Consider the following 23,997-nt stretch of genomic DNA (forward strand, 5'->3'; position numbering starts at 1 on the left):
AATGAAACTAATGCATTAACATGGGTGTCCATTTTAGCCAATACCTTTTGATTTTATTAAAATATGTATAATATGCTTACATATAGGGGTTTTCTGCCATTTGTCTTCATCCATTGGTCTTTAACTGTGTCATTCATATTTTGCTTCTGTCCACTACAGCATATAGCATGAGGCAGCGGGTGAGCCTTTCTTAAGCCTCTAGTTAACTTCCCTTTGAGCGACTGCATTTTGCTGTCTCAGAAAGATCACATCGGCACACAAGCTAGTTCCCTTCAGTTCTATTGTTTATCTTTTAACTTTAGAATTACTTTAGTGTTGCCTTTGTGTTTAGAGCCTGATGTGATAGCAGGACCCTTCTAATGTGCATTCCATCTTTAGCAGAACCTATCTCTTGCCAATTCTGTTGTAAATTCATTTTGCAGTGTTTTGCTTTTCTGACTGCAGCTATTTCACACAATACCAGATTGTGTCCATTAGAAACTGTTCTATGTTCAATTATCCTCTGGTGTCTTTCTTTCTTTTACCGTCTTTCATTCTTTTTCTGTACTCTTTCTGTCACATTCCTTTTCTCTCTCTTTCTTCCTCTTTTCTTCCTTCTTTCTTTTTCTTTTCTTCTTTCCTACTGTCTTTCTTCCTATCTCTTTCCTTCCTTCTTTCATTTGCACCCTTGTCTTATGTCACCTTTGCCTTTTTTATTCCTTCTTCCTTTCTCTTCGCTTCTCTGCTACCTTTCTTTCTTTTCTTTCTTTCCTTCCTTCCTTTCTTCCTTCCTTCCTTTCTTTCTTCCTTCCTTCCTTCTTTCCTCCTTCCTTTCTTTTTTCTTTGTTTCCTTCCTTCCTTCCATCTTTTTTTTTTCCTCCTTTCCTCATCTCTTTCTTTCTCTTTCCTTCTTTCTTTTGCAGCCTTATCTCATTTCACTTTTGCCTTTGTTATTCTTTTTGTTTCTTTCCTTCTCTGTTTCCTTCTCTTTCTTCCTCACCTTCCTTCCCTCTCTCTGTCTTAACTTCTTTCTTTTTCTTTACTTCTCGCTTCTTTTCTATCTCTTTCCATCTTTCTTTCTTTTGTTCCTGTGTCTTGTTTCACTCTTGTCTGTTTTCGTTCCTTCTTTTTTCTCTTTCCTTCTCTCTTTATTTGTTCCCCTTTCCTTCTCTTTCTTTCTCTCCTTCCCTGTTTCCTTATCTTTCTTTTTTCTTCCTTTCTTCCCTTCTCCCTTTCTTTGCCTTCCCTTTCCTTCTTTCATCTTTCTTTTTACTTTCATTCTTTTGCTTTCATTTTCTTTCTTTCTGTCCTTCTTTTTTCTTTTCTATCTCTTTTTCTTCCTTTCTGTTTTCTTTTTTTCCCATTCTTTCTTGTCTGCTTACTTTCTTGTCATCTTTCTTAGATGCTTTCTCTCATCCTCCCTTCTTTGTTTGCTTGTTTCTTTCTTGTGTTCCTTCATTTTGTTTAATTCTCTCTTTCTTTTGTTCCCTTATCATATTTCACTTTAGCCTTTTTTATTCCTTCTTTCTTTCTTTCATTCATCCTTTCTTTCTTTCTTTCTTTCTTTCCTTCTGTCTCCTATGCTTTCTTTTTCCTTTTCCCTTCTCTCTTTCTTCCCTTTTTGCTTCCCTTCCACATTTTTTCTTTCTTTCTTTCCTTCTTTCTTTCTTTCTATGTTTACCCAAGTTAAAAGCAATATTCTTCTTATTTCATTTCATTTAAACCTTTTTGTTTTGTTTAAAAAATGTTTGATACATTTGAAATAGTATTCCGACGATGGGCATGAGTTGTTCTTTGTTTACGGGAGCTGGGGCAGCAATTATTGCATGAACCACTTTTTTTGGAATGGGAATTAACGTGTGGGACCCATTTTTCCAGAAAAAAACATCTAGAATGCTCCATGTCATGGGGTTTTGCTGCATACATTTGCCATCTGCTCTAAGCATGTTGGAAATGTATGCGCAGGCATGTGGGTGAGTTGGCGATTGAGGAAGAGCGGGCGGGGAATAGGTGTAGGAAAGGTAACTTTTTTTCCATCAGGTTGGAGCACTGTGTGCTCCTCCCATTAGAAAAAAAAACTCTGTCCGACTCAGAATCAGGCCGGTAGTGTCTGAACTTTCTTTCAACTGAAGTATATCTTTAGGCAATCATTTGCATATCTTATGTCGAAAGGGACTCAAAGTAGGTGGTTCCAACATGCGAACAGGACATGCCACTCATGCAATTTCCACCTCCTGTCTTTCCAGTTCTGAGTCATTTTAAGGTCATCCTTTTCCTCCTTGTAGCCCTAACTTTTTTTTTTATCTCTCACAAAAACATATCTTGCTAAACCACAAACTTCACAGCTGCAGAGTCCGTTTATTAATTTGCTCATAGGAAAATCAACAGCTAGCAGAAATATGTACATGGCACTTTGTTCTCATGCCTGCCGGCCTTAGGCCTTTTTGGGTCTCGCTAGAGTCAGCGCATGCGCTGATCTTGCGATACATTTAGTAGTTGCTTAAAAAAGCGCTACCTTGCCGGCCACCAACTTTCTAGAATGAGCACAAGAGTGTGCGACTTGCACAGCACTTTTGCGCATCGTGTGCGTGTGCTCACCACTCACGTGCACACCACTCGTGTGCGCACTACTCGCGGTTTTTATTTTTTTTATTGCCGAGCGGCGTTACTTTTGCGGCCGCGCGGTCAATGCTTGTTCTCTATGGCCACCTCATTATGAAATATTGGCGCCCACCATCACTTAATGTCCACCTTATAAATATTTTTTGCGTGCTCTTTGAAGGAATATTATCGCATATGCATCCAGGATAGCAAACGCCATGAAGATCTTTGTAAATACCAGTAAGTTTTAAACTTGAGTGCACTTCTAATTTTTTAACTTAAGCTGATCAAATACAACGCTCCTAAGAGTATGTCTTCCTCCTCTAACCCAGACCTACTTATGCGGAAAAGTTCATCAAGCAGGTGTGCATTTTCATATGTGCAATGAGATTTGATCTTGTGAAAATGCTCGTAAAGGATTTTCATGTTGTAAGGCAGTTTTGTGCAAATGGTTTCAAAGACTCAGACGCTACAACTCCATGACCTGAGCAGTTTGAACTGCTCCTCTAGACGCATGGTCTGATGGTCACATGCTTGCGCAGTACTGTGAATTCATGTTAACCATGTGTGCATTTTTGGTGTGTGTGGGTTGTGTCTGTAGGAAATGGGTTTCAATGGGTATGTGTGTTTATAAAAAGGAAAGGGAGGGCATCAAGGTCATCATAAGCACAATAGTCAGAGATGTTAAATGGTTGCATGTCCCAGCATCAAGGTCAAGAATATCAACATGCACATGTCCACTTCCAACCTATCAGCAGTAAGCACATACAAGGAAGTATTGATTTACTACTCTTAACTCCGCTTGACAATATGCTGTTAGTCAATACTGTGGAGAGGATATAAATGCAGGTATATATTAAAACTTCGATTTTATGGTAGCTCTCATTTAAGCAAGGACCAAACCCTCTTTTGAGGAAATGTTCACTCCAAAACTCAAGATTCTATTCACACAAGAATTCCGCTGCTGCTGCTGGAAAACAAACATGCTCTAACCAGATATAAACCACTCATCCATTTATGTGGGCCACAGGCCATAGAAGACTTTGAATATAATCTCCTGTGTGTTCAAATATAGGCACCATCTCGAAAAGTGGCATACCGACTTCGTGGTGACAAAATGGGTTAAAAACTTCCAATAAAGCTTTCTGTGATCTATTAGGTGACAGGAATAAGAAGTTTAAATATGAAACAAAAGCAGATGTTGAATTATCATAGAAACAGTATTATGTGTATTAGAACAACGAAGTAGCTCTGCACAGACCCACAGAGATTTGTAATTGGCTTTATGCACATGCTGACGATTTAATGAATAAGTCTACAGTTCATCACTGTAATAAGTAGACGCTTTTGATAACTTGAAAAATCAATGCCATTTTCTCTAGCGTCGGCTACAGGAGGGAAGACATTCCTGGTTTCCAAACACAACCCATGCACGCAGCCCCTTATAAAACTACACAAGACGTAGGGTATTTGGGTGGCAAGGTTTAGGTTGTCACTCATCAAGTAGGGAGAGCATTGTTCTTTTACATGAAGACTTTTCTCCTGTCGTCCTTTATTCACTAAGATTAGAGCTTAAAATGGAATTACTGCTGCCATGGGCAACCGGCGAAGGCTTCTCAGAATAGGTTTTAAAAGCGCACATCCATTTGCCTGACAACCACCTGGAAATGCAGACTTTGTTTACAACATGAAGGTTCCTGGAAGACAGAGAAATACTATTGAGCACATTCTATTTAGGGCATTTAAGAATCTGGCAGTCCGTAGAGTGCCTTTCTAGAAAGATGCACTTAAAACAATGCTTGCTTTTCCTTCAATCCAGTCATGAAAAGCACCCTAAATGAGCACTTTTGTAGAACTGGAAGTAACCACACACTCTTCAACTCACACAACATCACCTGGCTAATATCCTGCCTCACATTTCCCAGACACAGTATATAATAGGTGTTACAAGGGCTTGAAATGGAAAAATATAAGTGTAACAGAGTACCTGCTTGTTTCTGAGAAGTGGCAGTGCTCTTCAATTAAAAGTATTACATCTCTCTTGAGAAGTGCTGGTAGTCTCCCTCTCAAAATAAACCAGCATTGGCATAGCCAATAGGTCTCGCCTTTGGGACCTTATAAGTGTTTAGTTATCCAGCACAATATCCTTGGTGCAACAACATTAACTGTTGCATGGCTAAACACTTATAAGGTCCCAAAGGCGAGACCTATTGGTTATGCCAATACTTGTTCCAATTCCTGCCCATCTTCCCCATCGCTGTTTCTCTTCAGTACTCCTGTGATATGGGCATGTTCTGGGAGGAATGAGAAAAGATAAGAATTCCATCATTCTGTTGTTTTGCATTAGATTATTTGGGAGTCAGTTGACAGCTGCATGGGCTGAGGAAGAAGGGGCACTGTATGGTAATTCAACTTGTTGCATATACTGTCTCTGCATTGCTATTAAACATTATTATCTGTCTATTATGGTATCTTGACTTCTGTCCTAGCCTGATGTAGAATGTTGTGAATCATGTAGAATGGGTTATGGTATTAGTGTGTAGGATCGGAATGGGTCAAAAATAGGCCAGTGATTCAAATCAAAAGTGTTCCCATTAGCAAACCTGATGGTTAGTAAAGTGCCCTACATTTGCCTAATCAGTCCAGTTTTGAACTTATAAAGACAGGCTGTATGGGTATTTTGCAAATATGGGAGACTGCATGCATTTGTGTTTGCTGCATGCAATGTTTGCGATAATATCAGAGAAATCAACAGTAAACCCCAACCCAGCAGACCATAAAAGAGACCCAGAAACTGCTAAAAAACAGCCCAACTGCTGATCTGTCAGACCAGCCCATTGGACATTGCCTGACTGCCTTATAGGCAAGGTCACTTAAATTATGCATCAGGATACGGCCAAATTATGCAACAAGAAAAGGGAAATAATGCTGCATAATGTAGCACATTTTGTAAATGAGGTGTGGCGCAGCGGCCATAGTGGCTGAGTACGGAGTGCGGGGCTCGTAGATTGATCCCCAGCATGGGCGGCTGCTCAGCTCAGTATCATGTGACTCTTGGCAATAGCTTTCTTAATCTCCCCAACGGCCCCCAGCGCCTTGAGACCCTTAAGAGGGATTAGTTTGTACTTTATAAATTCGGGGTTTAATAGTATTACTTTAATATTTAGTCATTTTTAGGTCGAGCCTATGCAGTGTGCATGCGCTATCTGCAAGACCTGCTGTTATCTCCTCTATGAGCTTTGACATGCCCATGAATTACCATTTGTTCGTTGTTGTGCCATTTAGAAATACTGATTTATTTTATTGGTGCATTGGGTCTGATTCTCCCATCTTTGCATGCTTGGGTCATGCTCAGGTGATTTCACTCATTGTTTGCTTGCGTTGGCCATCCCAATACATCCTCTGTTCCTCATGGTCATCGTGATCTGCCTTTTTATTTTGTAGGCTATCAGCATTGTTTTAAGCTTTCAGGCCGTTTCATTGAGCAATGATCTGTTTGGCACCAGCAAAGTGGCAATTTCTGTCCGTTAGCTGTTGAGCTATGCCAATAGCTGTAACTCTAAAAAATGCAAGACATATTGCATTTCTAATGCTTGGTCAACTTTTTAACACTGTCTGTGCATTGGTTACACCGCAATAGTATTAGTTCAACACCCAAATATAGCAATAAGCAACAGAGAGGTGAGCAGTCTAATTTTACAAACATTCTTCCAGTGCGCAGCAACACTTGTCGCTGCATTTTTAGTAACTTGTGAACCGTTTCAGCTAGAAACATATTTCTTTGAGGTTAAAACCTGCAGATTGTGTCGCAGATGCTAGATTGGGTGACAAATGCGGCAAATCTATAATTATGCGCAATTTGCCAAACTTGCACAATCACATGATTCCAGTGGACCTGCCAGTCTGACCCTGTTAGTGAGTATGTTCTATCCCTCGCTCAGGCTAAGTGAGATTTCTAGAAACCACAAATTAAGGAGACAAAACAAGATTACCACACCCGGTTTGGGTGGTAAAGAAAGCCCTCACACACTGACCTGGTCAGTGTCATGCTTCATCATCGGGCCCCACCAAAAGAGGCCGAATGCCTCTTTGGTGTGCTACGACGCCAGAAAGACTGCGGAGCTGGTTTGTGTGTGGAGGGCGTGTTCTAGTTTACAGTGAAAAATTAAAAGTGCCTAAAAAAAGGGTATCAAAAACAAATTTTAATGAATGATCCCTAAGGCACACAGCAAAGAGTATTATGTGTCTGTATTTTAAAGCCAAGGTTCAGGGTTGGTTAGATACAGAAAATACTCAAATATCTCATAGTCAACATGTTTCAGCCATAAGGGTGGTTATTACCAAGGCATTCGTCAGGACTAAACCCCGGCGGTATGGGCTCTCTAATCACCCACCCTAACCTGCAACTGCAAACACCAGGTATAGCCAGGTATAGCCAGCTACAAATAAGAGTCTCATGGAATACAATTGCTCATTAACATTGGTGCCCAAACGGTACACCCAACGTTGCTCCTTTTCAAAAAGTCTACTGGTTAAGTTGGCTGTGCCTTTGACCACCTCGATTACCGTCCACCTCATGTCATTCGGAGCAACGTTGGGTGTACCGTTTGGGCACCAATGTTAATGGGCTTAATGATGACATCCCTTGGAGCTCAATACTATCTTGAGAATAGTATTGCCAATCCTGACCAACTATCTCATTAAGTACTGGGATTGGTCCATCTATTCTGAATGAGCAATTGTATTCCCTGAGACTCTTATTTGTAGCTGGCTATACCTGGTGTTTGCAGTCCTGACAATCAGAGCCTGATTATATATCATCACAGTGTCATTAACGCCTGCTCGAATGTAGAGCTGTGAACCTTCCACATAGTGATTTGCTAATTATGCCTACGGAATTAAATCTATCTTGAGAATAGTATTGCCAATTCTGACCAACTATCTCATGAAGTACTGGGAATGGTCCATCTATTCTGAATGAGCAATTGTATTCCCTAAGACTTTCATTTGTAGCTGGCTATTCCTGGTGATTGCAGTCCTAACAGTCAGAGCCTGATTATATATCATCACAGTGTCATTAGCGCCTGCCCGAAGGTAGAGCTGTGAACCTTCCACATAGTGATTTGTGAATTATGCCTACGGAATTAAATCTAAGGAATATTGAAAACATTAAAAATATTCAAAATATCAAACTATTGGGAATATCGGAATATTGAATATTTAAAATATTATAACAATCTGGCGCTTTTGTAACAACTATTGTTTGTGGCAATAGCGCGGTAAAAACAGTTTGTTCTCAGTACCCCGAGGGACTTATGCCCACCGATATCCAAGCCTCGTTGTGACTTTAGACGGAGCACTCCGTGGTGGGCGGTTGCGTCTCAAGCCTCGCTCTCGGCTGGACACGCCCACCCGGAAGCAGGTCGCATACGCGACCGACCCTCTTTTAAAACAAGCTTACCGGCCCCGGCTCTCCATCCACGGGGTCTGGTATTGAGGCACCAACTAGGTTTGAAGCGGGTCGTGAGCGTTGAGGGCGTGAGTAACCACTGGAAACGAAGATGCTTCGTCTGCTAACAGAGCTAAGTACCCGCTTGTGCACAGGCTGTTGCAACTGTACCATTTCTTTCTTTTAGGATGTGCCAGGTCGCTCCGACCCCCTCCCGAGACCCATGGTGCTAGTAGCGCCCCTTTTGAAAGTGAGAGCTATATCTTTTAATATCAACTTGAGGGGCACAGACCTTTGAGGTCCATTGATCCCTTCATAAGGAGTACACACATTCGTGTTTTTAATCCCCCCCATTCAATATTGTTTTCTTGTAAATAGCACACCTCTAGCACATCACTTCCCAATGTTTTTTGCTATCATCCTCTAGGGGCTAGCTGGATGGTGCATAAAATCTATGTTTATATTGGGAACACCACTTGAGCCACATTTCTTGGAGCACTTTGACAACTTAGGAAGGCTCATAGCAATAATGTTCATGTTTGTCTTCTGTTTGTCTTTGTTTTCCATTTTACAGGTGCTGTGACACTCCAAATTTACGGAGTATTTTTGGAATGAGTATTTTACTCTATCCACATTTTTACGCACTTTTTTCACTTTTGTAATTTTCACTTTCACGTCCCCAGGTTAGGGTGGGTGATTAGAGAGCCCATACCGCCGGGGTTTAGTCCTGACGAATGCCTTGGTAATAACCACCCTTATGGCTGAAACATGTTGACTATGAGATATTTGAGTATTTTCTGTATCTAACCAACCCTGAACCTTGGCTTTAAAATACAGACACATAATACTCTTTGCTGTGTGCCTTAGGGATCATTCATTAAAATTTGTTTTTGATACCCTTTTTTTAGGCACTTTTAATTTTTCACTGTAAACTAGAACACGCCCTCCACACACAAACCAGCTCCGCAGTCTTTCTGGCGTCGTAGCACACCAAAGAGGCATTCGGCCTCTTTTGGTGGGGCCCGATGATGAAGCATGACACTGACCAGGTCAGTGTGTGAGGGCTTTCTTTACCACCCAAACCGGGTGTGGTAATCTTGTTTTGTCTCCTTAATTTGTGGTTTCTAGAAATCTCACTTAGCCTGAGCGAGTGATTGATTTGACCTCTCTTTTCTTGTTTATACGCAATTGATTGGGGACTGAGAGAGTGTCTCCTTCTCCCTACCTCTCCCTTTGTTGTCAAGTATGTTCTATCCCTGTCAGTTGAAGTAACAGTCTACAGCTGGGAGCTGAGTGGGTTATATCATATCTCTTGCTGGAGTTCCTACACCTCTAACTTGTTCCTGAATAACCTGAGTCGCTCAGAGGCGGTCGCTCCCCACGCTCCCTGGACCCTGGTATCGTAGCGCTATTACGCTGCATTGTTACTGTCTGCTATCAGCTGATTTGCGCATCGCATCGCTCGCTCTGCCTGGATCTAAATTGTATTATTGTAATTTGCTTGTGCTTGCTTTCCGAGATCTTAGCGCTGCATTGTTGTGCTCTCATTGCCCATACTATTATCATTAGGAGCTGCTTGGTACGAACAGTGAAGCACATTGCACCCCACAGATCGCACTGCTCGATAACTCTTCTGTGCCCAATTGTGCCTCTGCCCATTACAACTTCGCCCTGTTTCGTTTTTCATTTTCAGCCATTTTGTTGTTGTTGTGTATCGTAGCCCGGCCCTCCGCCCCGCCCCCGCCTCCCAGCTGCTCCTCCCTCCCACAGATAGTTGTAGTTTCGTGCCGTCCCTGCCTGCCCTGTGACCCTCCTGAGTCACTCAGAGGCGGTCGCTCCTCACGCTCCCTGGACCCTGGTATCGTAGCGCTATTACGCTGCATTGTTACTGTCTGCTATCAGCTGATTTGCGCATCACATCGCTTGCTCTGCCTGGATCTAAATTGTATTATTGTAATTTGCTTGTGCTTGCTTTCCGAGATCTTAGCGCTGCATTGTTGTGCTCTCATTGCCCATACTATTATCATTAGGAGCTGCTTGGTACGAACAATGAAGCACATTGCACCCCACTGATCGCACTGCTCGATAACTCTTCTGTGCCCAATTGTGCCTCTGCCCATTACAACTTCGCCCTGTTTCGTTTTTCATTTTCAGCCATTTTGTTGTTGTTGTGTATCGTAGCCCGGGCCTCCGCCCCGCCCCCGCCTCCCAGCTGCTCCTCCCTCCCACAGATAGTGGTAGTTTCGTGCCGTCCCTGCCTGCCCTGTGACCCTCCTGAGTCGCTCAGAGGCGGTCGCTCCCCACGCTCCCTGGACCCTGGTATCGTAGCGCTATTACGCTGCATTGTTACTGTCTGCTATCAGCTGATTTGCGCATCGCATCGCTCGCTCTGCCTGGATCTAAATTCTATTATTGTAATTTGCTTGTGCTTGCTTTCCGAGATCTTAGCGCTGCATTGTTGTGCTCTCATTGCCCATACTATTATCATTAGGAGCTGCTTGGTACGAACAGTGAAGCACATTGCACCCCACTGATCGCACTGCTCGATAACTCTTCTGTGCCCAATTGTGCCTCTGCCCATTACAACTTCGCCCTGTTTCGTTTTTCATTTTCAGCCATTTTGTTGTTGTTGTGTATCGTAGCCCGGCCCTCCGCCCCGCCCCCGCCTCCCAGCTGCTCCTCCCTCGCCCCTCGCCCTCCACTATCCACTTATGACAGATGCCTTTGCGCGCAGTGTTAACGCGCAGCGGTTGCGCCCCAAGCGTGCCGAAGGCGCGCCAAAGGTAAGCCCGTCTACGCCCGTCCGCGCCTGGACCACGCCCAGAGCCAGACCCCCTGGTCCCCGCAAAACCCACTCCACCCGCATAATGTATGACGCCGGTACCCTCCTTGCCCTCAACCCCGGCCGCACACCACAATGCTGCAAAGCTACCCCAGGACTCACCCATGGACCATTCGCCTGCCACTCCTGCAAGTTCACCTGCATCAGGACCCACACCAAATCCACCTCCACCAAACACAACTCCGACTTTAACCACCTGAAATGCATCCTGATGAACACCCGCTCGGTCCATAGACACGCCACTGAACTCTGGGACTTACTCGACACTACATCGCCAGACGTCGCCTTTCTTACAGAAACCTGGATGAACGCCTCATCAGCACCCGACATCGCCATAGCCATCCCGAACGCTTACAAAATCATCCGAAAAGACCGCATCAACCAAACAGGAGGAGGTATCGCCATCGTCCATAAGAACACCATCCGCATCACAACCAGCTCTGACGATAACCTCGCGACCGCTGAACACCTTCACTTCCAGATCCACACCGACCCCAGGACCACACTTAGAGGCACCCTCATCTACAGGCCACCAGGGACCCGCACACAATTCAACGAAGACATCACTGACTTCATCAGCCTACATGCCCTCACATCCGAGAACTACATGCTACTGGGAGGTCTTAACTTCCACCTGGAAAATAAAAACGACAGCAACACCAACACCCTTCTGGACAACCTGGCCAATCTCGGACTCAAACAACTTGTCGACACCCCCACCCACTTAGCCGGACACATGCTAGACCCTATCTTCACCTCCAGCAAACACATCTCCTTCGATCATGCCATAGATCTCCATTGGACGGACCACAGCTGCGTTCACTTCAACTACAAAAAGTCCACAACCCACAACCCCCCACAACCTATTCCTCGAAGAAACTGGAACAAAATCACCGCTGACCAACTCTTCACATCGCTTAACCAAAACCCTCCCGCCTTATCATCGGACCTAAACCAAGCTGCCACCAAACTCACACAATGGATCACCCACAGCGCTGACGAATTAGCACCCTTGAAAATCCACCAGACCAAACAAGGTAGCAAAAAGGCCCCCTGGTTCAACGATGACCTTAAGAAATCCAAGAAGTTATGTCGTACCCTCGGGAAATCCTGGAGAAAAGACCCAACCACCGACAACCTGACCACCTTCAAGGACGCCACCCGCAAACACCACCAATTGATCCGATCCACCAAGAAATCAGCATTCAAGGATCGACTCGACAACAATGCCCACAACAGCAAGGAACTATTCAACATCGTCAAAGAATTCTCCAACCCCACCGCCGGCACCAACGACATCACTCCCTCCCAAGACCTCTGCGACTCTTTATCCTCTTTCTTCCACAACAAAATCGTCGACATACATAACAGCTTTGAAAACCAGTCCGAAGAACAGACCACTCCATCCACCCCCGAACCAAAACAACACTCTCACAACCTCTGCGCCTGGCACCCAATCACTACCGAAGACACCATCCGCCTGATGAACTCCATCCACTCAGGTTCACCAAACGACCCGTGTCCCCACCACATCTTCAACAAAGCAGACTCCATCATCGCACTACATCTCCGCGATGTCATCAACTGTTCCCTCAACTCCGCTACCTTCCCGGAAAGCTGGAAACATGCCGAACTCAGCACCCTTCTGAAGAAACCCACAGCAGACCCCTCTGAACTTAAGAACTACCGCCCCATCTCACTCCTCCCATTCCCTGCGAAAGTCATCGAGAAAGCCGTCAATAATCAGCTCGCCGCCTTCCTTGAAACCAACAACTCCCTCGACCCCTCACAGTCCGGCTTCCGAGCCAAACACAGCACCGAAACCGCCCTCATCGCTGCTACAGACGACATCCGAACGCTACTGGACAACGGAGAAACAGTTGCCCTCATCCTACTTGATCTCTCCGCCGCCTTCGACACGGTCTGCCATAGCACCCTCATACATCGCCTCAGAAACGTCGGAATAATAGGAAAAGCTTTGGACTGGATCATCTCGTTCCTCGCCGGAAGAACGCAGAGAGTCCGCCTCCCCCCATTCATATCAGAGTCCACCAAAGTCATCTGCGGCGTACCACAAGGCTCATCACTCAGTCCCACCCTCTTCAATGTTTATATGAGTCCCCTCGCATCCATCGCGCGACAACACAACCTCAACATCATCTCCTACGCAGACGACACCCAGCTGATCCTCTCCCTCACCAAAGACCCAAACACAGCCAAAACCAATTTACACGAAGGAATGAAAGAAGTAGCCGAATGGATGAAGAACAGCCGTTTAAAACTAAACTCGGACAAAACAGAAGTCCTCATCTTAGGATTATCCCCCTCTGCCTGGGACGACTCATGGTGGCCACTGGCCCTGGGTACAGCTCCCATACCTACAGATCACGCACGTAACCTGGGCTTCATCCTTGACTCCGCCCTCTCGATGACCAGACAAGTCAATGCCGTATCATCTTCATGCTTTAACATCCTACGCATGCTCAAAAAAATCTTCCGTTGGATCCCCACTGAGACAAGAAAAACAGTCACCCACGCACTGGTCACTAGCCGACTGGATTATGGAAATACCCTTTATGCCGGAACCACAGCAAAACTACAGAAAAAACTTCAACGCATCCAAAACGCCTCAGCCAGACTCATTCTGGACATTCCCCGTCAAGCTCACATCTCCGATCACCTGAAAGACCTCCATTGGCTCCCCGTCAACAAGAGAATATCATTCCGTCTCCTTACCCACGCACACAAGGCCCTCTACGACCTAGGACCCGAATGCCTCAACACACGACTGTCCTTCTACACACCCGCCCACCAACTACGATCATCCAATCAAGCCCTCGCCGCAATTCCGCGCATCCATAAATCCACCATGGGAGGAAGATCCTTCTCCTACTTAGCGGCCAAAACGTGGAATTCTCTCCCCACTCACCTCCGCCTTACACAGAACCACCTCTCCTTCAGAAAACAGCTAAAAACCTGGCTTTTCGATAGATAATACACCCTCCCTCCCTCAAGCGCCTTGAGACCCTCTGGGTGAGTAGTGCGCTATACAAATTCCTGAACTTGAACTTGAACTAGGTATACCTGCCCCTCCCTGGTTCCTCTGTCGCCTTACCAGTGCTAAAACATCTAAATGTCACAGATGTGATGAGTGAATACTAAAGGGGTATAAAGGAGACCAAATTGGAGAACCATGTAACTGCCAAGCTGAAGAAGGAACTTTACCAGGGACACATGAATTGGCAGCCCCAAATTGGTCCAGCTTCTGTGTCAAGAGTGTACATCAGGCCCAGGACCCAGCACATCGGCGTGATGAGTGAGTTTGGAAGAGAGTGCTGATGTAAACAATGCAGAGGGAGGTCCTGTGTGTTGCAGGGACTCAGGAGTGGCAATGGAGTTCAGATGAGTTTTGTGCTGTGTTGGGATTCGTAAACAATGCTGAGAGTGGAAAGCTCAAATACACCCAAGATCACTAAGCACGTCAGTTCTGTCCAGCTTCAAAGATTGGAACCTGTGCTCGCCAAGCTGCAACATTTTTCCAGACTAGGCATCAGTTTTACATATATATGTTATCAGCATAGAGAAGGTTAACCTAGGCAGGTATGAAAACACCTAGGAAGAAGCGAACAACACTGTTGCTCTGCAAGAAAAGTGCTGCTGTTCATTGAAATCTCGGGCACTGTTTACCTGTGCATGAATGTTGGCCCATAAAGACGAAGATGCATCCTGGGGCCAGACCAGGAGTTGTTGCTGAAATTGAGTCACAGGCATTTAGGAACACTGGTGGGCGGTGCAAGCGTTCTTTTGAGTACTTTTTCAATTATCTTTCAAATGTGCAATTGCAGAGTTTGGACCAGCTGCTGTATGATTTTCTCACCTGTTCCTGGAGAAAGGGCAATTTATTGTTGTGCATGGACACCCAGAACATACAATTTGCCACGACCCTGTCAGGATTTCTGCAGGGAGTGGTCAGTGCTTTGATGCTTCTATATGTCTTCTCCCTGTAATCACTTCCTTAGAGAGGGCCAGTGAAAGTGAGAAGGGTTGCCTGTTCCTAGGCCTCATTGAGAAATTAAATTTGAACAACCTTGTTGTCCTCACAGAATGACTACTCATTTACATTATCATCACAGATTGTCATCATCAGAGCAAGAAAACCGCTTTGTTCAGCTCTAAAAACATGGGCTTGGATAGCATCAGTTTTCATTTTCTGCTGGTAACGGATTTTCATTTCCTTCACATGTGGCAATGTGCTGTTGTTTGCCAGGCTACATGTTTCAAAAGGATTTTTTCCCCATTTTATTTAACAGATGTGTTTAAAAGCTTTTACTTCTCTGCAGTGCTAATATTGCTGGATGTTTCTATTAGTTTTAGACTAATCGTTCAGTTTAATGAAAGACCGCCTTACTCGCCGCCGCCGACAACATCCGCTCCCTCTTCGACCAGGGCAAAATTGCATCTCTCATCCTCCCGGACCTCTCAGCTGCCTTCAAAACCATTTCCCATTGCACCCTAGCCACCAGACTCCACAATGCCGGCATCCGAGGCTAAGCCCTCAACTGGATATGTTCATTCCTCACCGGCAGAACTCAGTGGGTCAGACTCCCTCCCTACCTCTCAGAACCGACAGACACCAACTGTGGTGTGCCTCAGGGCTCCTCCCTCAGCCCCACCCTCTTAAACGTCTACATGGCCCCCCTCACAACCATTGTCCGGAACCACATGCTCAACATCGTCTCCTATGCTGACCACACCCAGCTCATCCTCTCCCTCACCAACAAACCCAAAATCAACCAAAACAACTTCCAAGAAAGGATGAAAGCCGTTGCCACCTGGATAAAAAACAGCTGTCTGAAACTCAACTTGGCTCCACTCCCTCCGCATGAGATAACTTCTGATGGCCCGAAGCACAAGGAAATCCTCCCACCTTGACGGAACAGGCACGAAACCTCAGCATCATACTAGATTCATCACTCACAATAAACCGCCAGATCAAAGTCGTATTCTCAACCTGCTTTAACACCCTCTACATGCTTTGAAAAACGTTAAGATATATCTCATCCGAATCCAGAAAACCTGTCACGCACGCTCTCATCAGCAGCAGGTTGGACTACGGCAACGCCCCCTACGCTGGAATCAACAAGATACTCCTTCGCAAACTCCAGACTATCCAGAACACCGCAGCCAGACTGATCCTCGACATCCCCCGTTGCAGTCACGTCACCCAACACCTCTGAGACCTCCACTGGCTCCCAGTCTAAAGAAGAATAACCTTCAAACTCCTCACACAAGCATACAAGGGCCTTCACAACACCGAACCTATATACCTCATGTTAGACCTGGCGTTCTCAGTCCACATAGGGTAGCCTGGCACTAAGTGGACAAGGCCTTCTCCAAGGCAATAGTGGTACACTTGCATCACACCCATGTAGTAACCCAATGCCCGTTCACTCAAAATGAATCACCACACCATGTTTAGAAAAGTAGAAAATCTTTATATTTCCTTTTTAGTCAGTTTCCTGTATCTTTCTTGGTTGCAAAATCAATATCCTGCGTAGAAATCAAACAGTACATTTGAGGTATTTGTTTTTATCATTTTTCCCAGCTTCATTAATTTTTAGTTTTCTGAATAACCTTGCTGGTTCAACACATTTCATTTACAGATGAATGATATATTCAAACTCACATCGCAAGTCCCCCTCTGTTTATCTGAAAGAGAATTAAACTCTAGACAGTTCTGTTGAACTCTGTTACCATGCCTAGACTTCTAACATTAACATGCACAAGTTCTACACACACTGAAGTAGCTCAGTTCCAGTTACTAGGCTGTTTTAGTAATTGCTTCCTCCAGGACTTTAACTCCAACGGACAGTTATTCTCAGTTACGCCAACAAGCCTGATGTACTCGGCAGTTCTCACATAATGGGCGTTACCCTGACAAATGATTTCCCTCCTTTAAGAAACCGGGGCAAAAGGAGTACAATTAATAACACCTTCCCCCAGTCTCTGTTACACTCCTCCGTGTTTTCCAGCCGAACCTTTCAACTCTGATGGTGGCAGCGAGTCCCTCTCCGCGCCTGGGCTCCCTCCCACTCTTTCACAGTCTTACCGGAGTTCGGCCGGGTAACTCCCTGTCCGCTAGCTCCACTCGTACTTCTGTAGCGATGCTTCGTCTCCAGCCCACACGCTGCGGAATTCTAACAGCTGACTGGGCCGAAGTTGCACCGCCTCACTCAGCACTTCTCTCGGCCTGATGTCCCGCCCGCCACTCGCTCGTCAGAGAGGGCGGGTGCGACGCGGTCTGGCCTCCTCAGCTTCCCACCCCCTTCTTCCGGCGCTCGCTGGGTGTCAGAATACACGGACTCCTGCGCTGCGTTCTCAGGGGGAACTGACACTTTGCTCACTAGAACCAGGCCCCCTCATCTATCGCCAGCTCTTCCCAGCGGGGTCCGGGGACGCTGCCAGTCCACACCGGAGGCACAGCCCAGCAGGGAGACCTCAGCGGGTCAATCGACCTAAGGTAGGGTTACACCTTCTCCGGGTTTTGACAAGCACAGTCCGGGGGCATGGGTGGTGATTACTTAGCACACACCTTTCCTTGACTCGCTCAATGTCAGCAGTTCCATTCAGGTTAGGGCATAGGGGGATAACTTGACAGACTTAAAGTCCTCTAACTCCGAGCAGCAACCGAGTGACGGTGAGCCCGGGTGGGAATCGTAAAAACTTTAGCCCACAGCAATCCGGCTATTTTCCACCCTCCTTTTCTCTCTGGTCAGAGGTCCCTCCCATCAGGTCTGTCACGGGGTTTCCCTCAAAAAGCGTAATGGGAATGAGTGTTCCCAAACAGGTTAGAGGGTTCAGGGCTCGGTCAACTAGTAGGGGGTAGCATCAGGGGAAAAGGCAAGAGGATCCAGAACTTGACAACTCTCCTTTTTCAGCGCACCTCCCTCCCTACAGGTAGCCTCCACTCCTGACCACTCCTAGCTCTTCTCCTCTCCTAAAATGGCCGCCCTGGATCTGGTCTTTTATAGGCTGGCCTCTGGCTACTAGAACCAGCCAGAAGGTTCTGGAACTTCCTAATAGTGTCCTATGGCCCTAGATCCTGAGGTAACCAGACAGGTGGCAGTTGTAAGCCACCATTTTGTGGGTCCTGTGGATTCAGTCAGAAAGGCACCTAGGCCTCAGAAAAATAATCCTTAAGGATAAAAATGGCACCCAGCCCTGAAAAGGCGACACTAAAAATTCCAGTGGACATGAAAAAAAAAAAAAGGTTAGGAGGCAAAAAGGGAACAAAATAAATAAATAATAGGAGGGACCACCCAAAGGGCCAACAGGTCTAACACCTCAACAACCGCCTCTCCTTCCACGCACCCAAAAGACACCTCCGATCAGCTGACTTCCCTCTGGCCTCTGTCCCTCATATTTATAAGACCAAAACAGGAATTAAGTCATTTTCCTACCTCACAGCCAAGGCCTGGAACAACCTTTCCCTCCACCTCCGGCAAGCACCACACTGCTCCAGTTCAGGAAGGACCTCAAGACCTGGCTCTTCGGGTGACCCCAGCACTCAACAGAGCCGCCACCCCCCAGTGCTTTGGGACCCTTACAGGTGAGTAGTTGCACTTTACCAACCCCTGATTGATTGATTGATTGATTGATTGAATGGATTTACTGTGATGGCATTGTAATTTGATGAGGGGAATGAGCTCATGTAAAGCGCTCTGATACCTTTGGGTCGAGTTCGCGCTATATAAAGCTACCAAAAAAACAAACTATGTAGTAGTTTTGCAATTGCAGGTATATGTGGACCTCAGTTTTTGCATTATTACTCTACATGTACAAAGCCAAGTTTAGTTTAGTGTCACATGACCACTTAACTTGCAGAGCTTAATGTTTGACGCACAATGCTTTTTTATGTGTTTATATATCACTATGACATTGCTGTGTATTTTCTATGTGCTCTTTACAAATAGAGTACTGCTGTGTGCTGTGTTAATTGTGTTGTAATGCAGTGAGACTGTGCATGGTGCACCACTAATGTGAGGTAGAACATTTGCTGTAGGTGAAGTTTGAATGCATATTTTTTAATTTTATTGGGAGAGCCTTTTTCATGTTAATAATAGAGAGTGTGTGGTGCGTTTTCAATACACCTCATTGCTTATTTACTTTTTCAGCTATTATGGTTAGGGTGTGTGATGACCATTGTGCTGTTTCGTGGCAGGCGCCTAGTCAACTGAGATGAATGCGCTTGTGGTGCTTGAATTGAGGGTGCTTTCTCTACAGGGCTGATGATTGCCCCTGCATTCTTTACATAAAGTGTGAGTACTCCATTTGGTATTATTCCTATGCTGACTATTGATGTTAGGGTTATTTGTTGCGTTTTTCATGTGTGAGTGTGCAGTGATGTGCCCCGTATGGTAGGACGGGAGCTGTATTGTGAATCTAGATTTGAGCACAGTGAAGTACAATGTATACTTGGTTTATAAGTATTTTGCAATAATTATTTTCCAGTGTTACATGGGTTAAATAAGTTGTCCTCGTTTAGATTGGCCATTATGTTCTGTTTCGTAACTTCGTTTTACGCCAATTAATTTTGTTGTTCTACTGTCCTTAATGAGGGGGTCCATGTATGGTACCATGTTTTCTCTCCTACCCTGGTTTGAAATGTTGTGAGGTATGTAGAGTGGTTGTGGTCAATGGTGTGAGTGGTGTGTCCCTGTGTGTTGAATTTTAGGGCTCCAGCTGGGGGCTGAGCTCCTGGTTAGGTTCATATTCATGTAACTTGTTCTTGTGTACTTCCTGGTTCTCCTTACCAGTGTGCAACTTCTAACTGTAACAACCATAGATCATAGTGTCCTGTTTGTGCACCTTTTCAAGACTTTTTAGAATGCACTTTCTCTATCTGATTCTTACTTTAAGTCTACAATATAACGTGAAGTCGTAGTGTACCTTTTTTGTGGGGTGCTGGACAAAAGAAAGAAGAGTGAGGGGTGGTCAAAAGTAGAATCTTGAGTCCTACTGTTGTTTTTTATTATCTGTGTTGGTACTACAGATGCGCTTTAGAGCAAAAGTGAAGCAGTTCCTGAGCAAGGTGCCATGGGCCCCAGTGCAAGAAAGAAATATGTCCTCTGGCCCTCCAGCTGAATAGTAGAGGACAACTGTGATTAGGGAGTTGCATGCTCCTCGCATGCTGCAGCCATGGTGCTACTGCACCTGATGCACTTATGACAAAACTACCCCTTCCTAAACAGTAAAGGCAAAACGAAACTTACAGACAGGATACTGGCCCTGAAAGTCATATAACAAAAGTTTCCCCCTGCCACGTCTGTCCTTCAGGTGCTCAGGCCTGTTATGAAACTTTGTGTTACTCATTTAGGCCCGTCCCTCTTTCATTGCCAGTCATCAGAGCCCCAGGATATGGTTTCTACTTGTTATACTATAAAAGCAGGAGGGAAATGGTCGGAGGTTTGAATGGTATTCACAGAACAGAAAGCAAGAATAAGAATAAAATAGAGAGAGAATAACAGAAGAGGGGGTTGCTGACAAGCTTTTATCTGTATAATCAACCATGATCATTTTCTAGTAGGAAAAGTCCTGCCTAAACTCACATGCCACCTCCCATCTGAACAGGAACATAAGCAACTTCAGAGGAGTTGTGGCCTACTTGAGTCTTTTGAGTGAGTTATAGCTAAAGGCTTATAGCATGGTGAGCATGGAATCCACGTCTGGGCATACCGATCTCACTTAGGGCATTACACTAAGGAAAACACAAAGGTGATGGGTGAAATGCTAGCAAAATCTCTCATCCACTGGCAATTACACAGGGTCACTTTTCAATCCCATCATTTTTCACCAACAATGCAACCCCAGACTGAGACCATTTATATGCAAATTAGCCTTGGGCCTGCTCCAATAAAACAGTCCAGCAGGAACTGGGAAGCCAGGCCTCCCCTGAATGGGTGCAAAAAGAACAATTGATTGACAGAATGTAGAACAATGTCAAACATTCACCCCAGTACAGAGATCTGGGCCTAAGTTGATTGTTGTTTCGCTCCCCATGCCATTCCAGTTTAAGCACAGCCATATGCAAATCAATCTTGGCCCTGCTCCCCATGTGAACAGTCCAGCCTGAACTGCCAGGCCAAGTCCTCCCTGGACCAGAAACAAGCATCCTGGGACCGGTTTCAGGGTTTCACCCCATTGGCCAGGCTGGCTTGACTCAAGTGGCATGGAAAGTACAGGACCCATGTCTGGGCATAACTATCCCACTTGGGGCGACAAATGCAAAAAGAACAATTGATGGACAGAATGTTAAACAACGCCAAACATTCATCCTAGTATAGAGATCTTGCTCACTGTGCTACCGTGTTCAGGCTAGCCTAGCAGACGAGGGGTGTTACCCCGTAACCGGTCCCAGGATGCTTGTTTTCGGTCCCGGGAGGACCTGGCTTGGCAGTTCAGGCTGTACAGTTCCCATGAGGACAAGTGTCAAGACTAACTAGCATATGGCTGGGTCCACACTAGGGTGGTGTAGTGAGCAAAAGAACAATGGATTCATTCAGCATTCCGTTCATCATTTGTTGCCACAGCTCTTCTCTGAATGGGAGCACAAATAACTCCAGTCTGATTGTGGTGTAGTTGGTCCTCAGTGAGTTATATCTTGAGTACTGTGGCACAGTGAGCATGGGACAGGCAGCATGTGTATTCACTACAGTAATAGTAAACATGATGGTGGAAAGTTACAGCCCCCGCCTGGCATTCTGCCAACCAGGCCTACCAACACACACTGGTACTGCCTGTAACAGTGCTCAGAGAGCAGAGTTTTCAAGAGGGACCAGAGGTCTTCTCTTATTCACAGAGTAGGCAGGTCTAAATGTGGCCTAAATGACAAGCACAAAATATAATATGTGCTTGGCCCTAAATGCAGGACAGAGCAGCAGTCTTCCCTGAACTGTATGACAAGTAATGCATGCATCTCTAAACCACCAGTTTAGGCCAGAAAGAGACATCTTATCTAAACCACACCTGCGGAACCAGTAAGCAAGCTTTCCTAAACCATGAGTTTCCATTAGCAGCATATTTTAGACAGGACAAGCAGAGCAGTTTGTTAAATCAAAGGTATAGGTCAGACAGAGCAACTCCACTAAAGCATAAGTGGTATTTGGACAATATATCAAGTTGTAAGTATCGGGATACAGTAACATCAGAGAATAAATATTGTCAGACAGAAAAATTGTGATACAGAATTATAGTTGTCAAGAATATCAATTGTTTCAGGTAACTAACATCATTGTTAAGAATGTCATTGTTGTTAAAATCGTTTTCAATTATATAGTTGTAAAAAATATTGTTTTTTAGTTATCTTAATGTGGTTTAGTTCATGTGACTTATGTGAATTAAGAAGGAAGATTTACGTCTGGCAAAAGGTTTATTTTGCAGGTCGAAATAGCAGTTTAAAACTGTCCTACAGGCTGCAATGGCGGGTATTAGACATGTTTTAGGGAGCTACTTTAGTGGGTGGCATAATGAGTGCTTTAGCCCCTAAGTAGCATTTCATTAACAGGCCCCTGATACAGGTAGTACCATATGCTAGAGACATATACAAAAATGAAAATATATCAATGATGTGCATGCCAATTCTACCAAGTTTAAATTGAAGTGTGCAAACACTTCACCACTGTTAAGCAGGGGCAATGTGCACAGAGTTCTATGGCCAACATTAAATGGGTTCAGCAGCAGAAGACAAAAACCTGGGGTGGCCCCTCGGAAACAGCAAATTTCAAACACCACTCTACTTGGATTAGGCCCTGAGGGTCTGATTAAACTCTCTTGGCACAGATGTCTAGTTAATACTGGTCTAAATACACTTCAATTTCCAATTAGATAGATTTGTAAGGTACTGTGCTTGAATCCTGATTGACTTGTGAAGTCTGTCAAACATCAAAATCATATTTTACCAAATCTGCCAAATTATTTGCCCTGTTAAATTCTAGCTGCTTAAACACTATCCATCCTTAGTAAAATGCAATAATTCATCCAATCTTTAGCCAAAAGCTTCATGCACTTGACCCTACGAGCTGTTCCACCCATTCTTAAGTGCCTCTCACTTATCATGGGCCCCCCAGGGATATAATATGACTCCTACCTTTCACCCCAGTCTCACCTGTCTGCTTCTGAATCTATAGTGATTCAGTGGTAGACATGCCATTCTTTAATGTGTTTGGGCTGTGAAAGCAACCTTCTGTGTTTCCTGTGGCAGGGTATTGACAGCAAAACAGGAAAGACCTTTGGAAAGATTAACTTCTGAAGAGCACTTTAAAAAAGAGATGCAGGGCAAACTGTGCGGGGGCGGGAGACAGGGTACTCCTCCCCAAGAATACACCACCAACACTAAAGTATAAAAGGTCTTAAAATAGCACATTCACTCATACAGAACTAATTTTTCGGTAACAAAGAAATAACTTGACCCAGAGTCCATAATGACCTCATAGACAAAGATACCCTCTTCACCACTGCGCCTGCATTCAAAAGTGGATCTGTGGCTGTGGATGCATTAAAGTCTATGGTTGCGTGGTGACATTACTGTGTTGCCTTATTTCATCATGTCAGTGGCTCACAGGACTGAAATAGTGGCCCAGTCAACAGATGCGTGCATCCCTTGTTTTGTAAGCCAAGACTCCTTCTGGGCTTCAAACTCTTGTCTTGAGGGGCAGCCTATGGTTGCTGAATGAAGCCTTACAACATCCCACTAAGTTAGCTAGGAAACTCAGAAAGAAACATCTCCCCAGCTCGAGCCAATTTACTCGTTTATCATTTTTAAAGTGATATTTGGAAGTAGAGAAGTGAAATAAGAAGGCGGTAAGAGGGGGCAGTGGCAGTGCTCTCTTACACTGCTTGACGCTAGCCGAATTGCTCCAACACTACAAACTGTGTTTTTACAAACTGTGCTTTTAAATCTGTTACTCGAGAACTTTAGCGATTTTAGTGTTTTAAAATTGGGGCTATATATGACACGGGATGTGTTGATTTCAGAGTGTTGATTTCTGAGGCACACTTAATTTCATGTTGATGCGTCAGTGTTTTAAGCTGTTTTTTATTTAGAAACTGATATTGCTCACTGACACGC

The sequence above is a fragment of the Lissotriton helveticus genome, chromosome 4_1 (genome assembly GCF_964261635.1).
Source record: "Lissotriton helveticus chromosome 4_1, aLisHel1.1, whole genome shotgun sequence".
Classification (NCBI taxonomy): Eukaryota; Metazoa; Chordata; class Amphibia; order Caudata; family Salamandridae; genus Lissotriton; species Lissotriton helveticus.